The 4,349-nt window shown below is 39.2% G+C and overlaps 1 pseudogene; it reads left to right on the plus strand.

Moving 5' to 3' along the window:
* The first annotated feature begins 429 nt into the window (after window positions 1-429).
* Window positions 430-2,178, plus strand: LOC121498607 (annotated as a pseudogene).
* Window positions 2,179-4,349: the final 2,171 nt, after the last annotated feature.

Below are 4,349 nucleotides of genomic sequence, written 5' to 3' on the forward strand. Positions count from 1 at the left end.
TAAATGCTCAGAACAGTGCATGGATAACATAAAATAATCAATTTGTCTTAACTGTTTGTTCAAGAAGAATCCAGGTACATCTCCTTTTATTGTATTTCACAGAGTTTGTGTTTTTTACAAATTGGAGGTGTGGCCGCCTTGCATCCAGCAGGTCTTTTGGTTCCATTTTTCTCAAAAGCATCTGCTCACTTTCATGTCTCTATGTCACATTTTGGTAATTCTCACAAGTTTTCAAACTTTTTCACTATTATTAATTTTTTTGTGTGTGGTGATCAGTGATCTTTGATGTTGCTATTACAATTGTTTTGGGGCACTGGGAACTGCTCCACCAACCAGGCATTTCCCATCTCTCCCCGTCTCTTCTGGCCTGTTTATCCCCGGAGACACAACAATATTGAAATTAGGCCAATTAATAACCCTACAGTGGCCTCTAAGTGTTCAAGTGAAAGGAAGAGCTGCACGTCTTTCACTTTAAATAAAAAGCTAGAAATGATTAAGCTTAGTGAGGAAGGCATGTCAAAAGTTGAGAGAGGCCAAAAGCTGGTCCTCTTGTGCCAAATGATTAGCCAAGTTGTGAATGCAAAGGAAATGTCCTTGAAGGAAATTAAAAGTGTTACTCTGTTGAACACATGAATGATAATAAGAAAGCCAAACAGCCTAATTGCTGATATGGAGAAAGTCTGAGTGGTCTGGACAGAACATTAAACCCGCCACAACAGTCCCTTAAGCCAAATCCAGGGCAAGGCCCTGACTCTCTTCAATTCTGTGAAGGCTGAGGGACGTGAAGGAGCTGCAGAAGAAAAGTTTACAGCTGGCAGGGGCTGGTTCATGAGCTCTAAGGAAAGAAGCCATCAGCATAACATCGAAGTGCAAGGTGAAGCAGCAAGTGCTGATGTAGGAGCTGCAGCCAGTTCTCCAGAAGACCCAGCTAAGGTAACTAATGACGGTGGCTACACGAAACAATACACTTTCACCGGAGATGGGACAGCCTTCTGCTGGAAGAAGATGCCATCCAGGACTGTCATAGCTGCAGAGGAGAAATCAGTGCCTGGCTTCAAAGCTTCAAAGGACAGTCTGACTCTCTTGTCAGAGGCTAATGCAGCTGCTGAATTTCACTGGAAGCCAATGCTCGTTGGCCGTTCCGAAAATCCTAGGGCCCTTCAGATTTATGCTAAATCTTCTCTGCCCGTGCTCTGTAAATGGAACAAGAAAGCCTGGATGATGCCACATCTCTTTATAACATGGTTTACTGAATAATTTAAACCCACTGTTGAGACCTACTGCTCAGAAAAAAGATTTCCTTCAAAATATGAGTGCTCATTGACAATGCACCTGGTCACCTAAGAGCTCTGATGAGATGTACAACAAGGTTAATGCTATTTTCATTCCTGCTAATGCAACATCTATTCTGCAGCCCATGGATCAAGGAGTAAGTCTGACTTTTAAGTCTTATTATCTGAGAAATACATTTTGTAAGGTTGTAGCTGCCATATGTAATAATTCTTCTGATGGATCTGCATAAGGTAAAATGAAAACCTACTGGAAAGGATTCACTATTCTAAAAACATCTGTGCTTCATGCGAAGAGGCCAAAATATTAATATTAACTGGAAAGTGGAAGAAGTTGATCTTTATCTTTATGGATAACTTTGAAGGGTTCAAGATTTCAGTGGAGGAAGTAACTGCAGATGGGGTGGAAACAGCAAGAACTACAAGTGGAGCCTAAAGATGTGACTGATATACTGCAATCTCAAGGTAAAACTGGTACGGATGAGGAGGTGCTTCTTATAGATGGGCAGAGAAAATGGTTTCTTGGGGTAGAACCTACTCCTAGTGAAGATGCTGTGAAGATGTTGTGATGGTTGTTGAAATTAGAAGAAAGGAATTAGAATATTAGATAAATGTTGTTGATAAAGCGGCAGCAGGGTTCTACTGCAGCTTTGAACAAAGTTCTACTATGAGTCAAATGTCATCAAAACATATCAGATGTTAAAGAGAAATCTTTCATGAAAGGAAGGGTCAACTGATGCAACTTGATGTTGTCTTATTTTCAGAAATTGCCACAGTCACCCCAATCTTCAACAATCACTACCCTGATTAGAAGGTAGCCATCAACATCGAAGCAGACCCTTTACCAGCAAAATGATTACAACTCACTGAAAACTCAGACCAAGGTTAGCATTTTTTGGCAATAAAGTATTTTTTAGTTAATATATGCATATTGATTTTCAGACCTAATGCTATTGCACACTAATAGACTAGAGTATAGTGCAAATATAACTTTTATATGCACTGGAAAACCAAAAAATTCATTTGATTCACTTTATTATATTTGCTTTATTGTGGTCTGAAATGAGACCTGCAAATAATGGTGCTGGTCTGGAATGAGACTTGGAAAAATCTTTGAAGTATGCTTGTACATTTAAATGGTGTTATAATACAATTGAGCTCAAGCTAGTGTTGTCCCAAGAAAGGGAAGGAGATTCAGAAATTCTAGAAAGAAGTGCCATTCAAGTAGTTTATAGTGAAAGGAGCAGGAAATTGGTTATAGCTCTGACGTCCGGCAAACATTTTGTGAAGCCTTGCCTATTAGTAGATGTATAACTTCGAATTTATGTGTCCTTTTTTAAAAAAGATTTATTTATTTATTTTTGAGAGAGTGGGCATGCATGAACAGGAGGGGCAGAGGGAGAGGGAGAGACAATCTCAAGCAAACTCCCTGCTGAGCATGGAGCCTCATTCTGGGCTAGTCTCACAGCCCTGAGATCATTACCCATGCTGAAACCAAGAGCTGGCCACTTAACTGACTGTGCCACACAGACACCCCTGAATTTATCTGTTCTTAAGCCTGCTGCTTCATCTGTGAAATAAATACCACTGTACAGGTCTCTTTTTTTCTTCTTTTGCAGAAAAGGAGAGAGATATCAACATAAATAATTAGCAAGTGCCTGGAGACAGCAGGCCTTTAAAATATGGTTGTTGTAGTGTTGGTAGTGGTAGTGGTGATGGGGGTGCTTCAAGAGGGATGTGGCACAAATGAGGCAAAAGGAGAGGTGTGCTAGAGATACAGGGCACAGGGCACAGCACAGTCACTTGTAGAACTGAAGCTAAGGGTTTGGTTAGATCCAGCAGTGCAACCAGTTGAGGCTCAATCTATCTCAACTCAGTAGTGAAGTTTTCCTGGGGCCAAACAGCCCCAGTGGTAGACAGATTGATTCTGGGGCAGCACCAGGGATAGCTCCCAGTAGCCCTCTAAAAGGCAGGCAACTTGCGTTTCTTCTTTCAGTTTCTGCTTTGAACTTTCAAAGGCTTGCTTGCTTTCTTTCTTTCTTTCTTTCTTTCTTTCTTTCTTTCTTTCTTTCTTCCTTTCTTTCTTTTTTTTCTTTCTTCCTTCCTTCCTTCCTTTCTTTCTTTCTTTCTTTCTTTCTTTCTTTCTTTCTTTCTTTCTTCTTTTCTTCTTTCTTTTCTTTCTTTCTTCTTTCTTCTTTTTTTTTTCTTTCTTCTTTTTCTTTCTTCTTTCCTCTCCCTTCCTTTCTTTCTCTCTCTTTCAAGACTTATTTATTTCTTTTTGGAGAGTGCAGAGGGAGAAGAAGAGAGAGAATATCCAGCGGATTCCTGCTGAGCACAGATCCCTAAGTGGGGTTCAATGTCACAACCCTGAGATCATGACCTGAGCTGAAACCAAGAGTCAGATGCTCAACCAACTGAGTCACCCAGACACCCCCAAGGTTAGTTTCCTTTTTAAGACTGTTTCCAGTTTCTTGATGAAAACCAAGAAAAGTCCTTCATTCATCCATGAACCTCAGTAATGATATGATGGCTATGGTCTGTACTAGATGGGGCCAAGGTGGGTAGGATTCTCTCTGACTAGGTGAGAGTTGTTGATTAAGCATTTTCATAATTTTTTTGATTATCCTATTCTTTTAGGTTGGTGTATTCTTAAAGACAATATCATATAGGGCATAGTTGTGTTAGGGTCTAAGTTTAGGTATTTTCCAAGTATTATGTAATCAATAATAAAGTAAACCAAAGCTACAGTTTGCCAATGATTTATGTTTTAAAATAAACAAATAAAATAATTTTGAACTAGAATCTTGAAGTTAGGAAGAAAAATCACAGAAAACTATGATAGAATTTCAAAACCAAAATTCAGAAAGAAGACAAAATAGCATGTTACTTAGGAATATATATCTATGTCTAGTGAGTAAAAAAAAAAAAGGCAGGGGAATGCTAAACACAAAATTCAAGAAGAGATAGCTTCATTTGGTAGCAGGTGGATCAAATTAGGGAGGAATTTACTCATAGCTTCTACTGACTCTGGTAATTTTTTACTTTCTAAGCTAGATTAGA

This window comes from Vulpes lagopus, chromosome 9 (genome assembly GCF_018345385.1).
Source record: "Vulpes lagopus strain Blue_001 chromosome 9, ASM1834538v1, whole genome shotgun sequence".
Classification (NCBI taxonomy): domain Eukaryota; kingdom Metazoa; phylum Chordata; class Mammalia; order Carnivora; family Canidae; genus Vulpes; species Vulpes lagopus.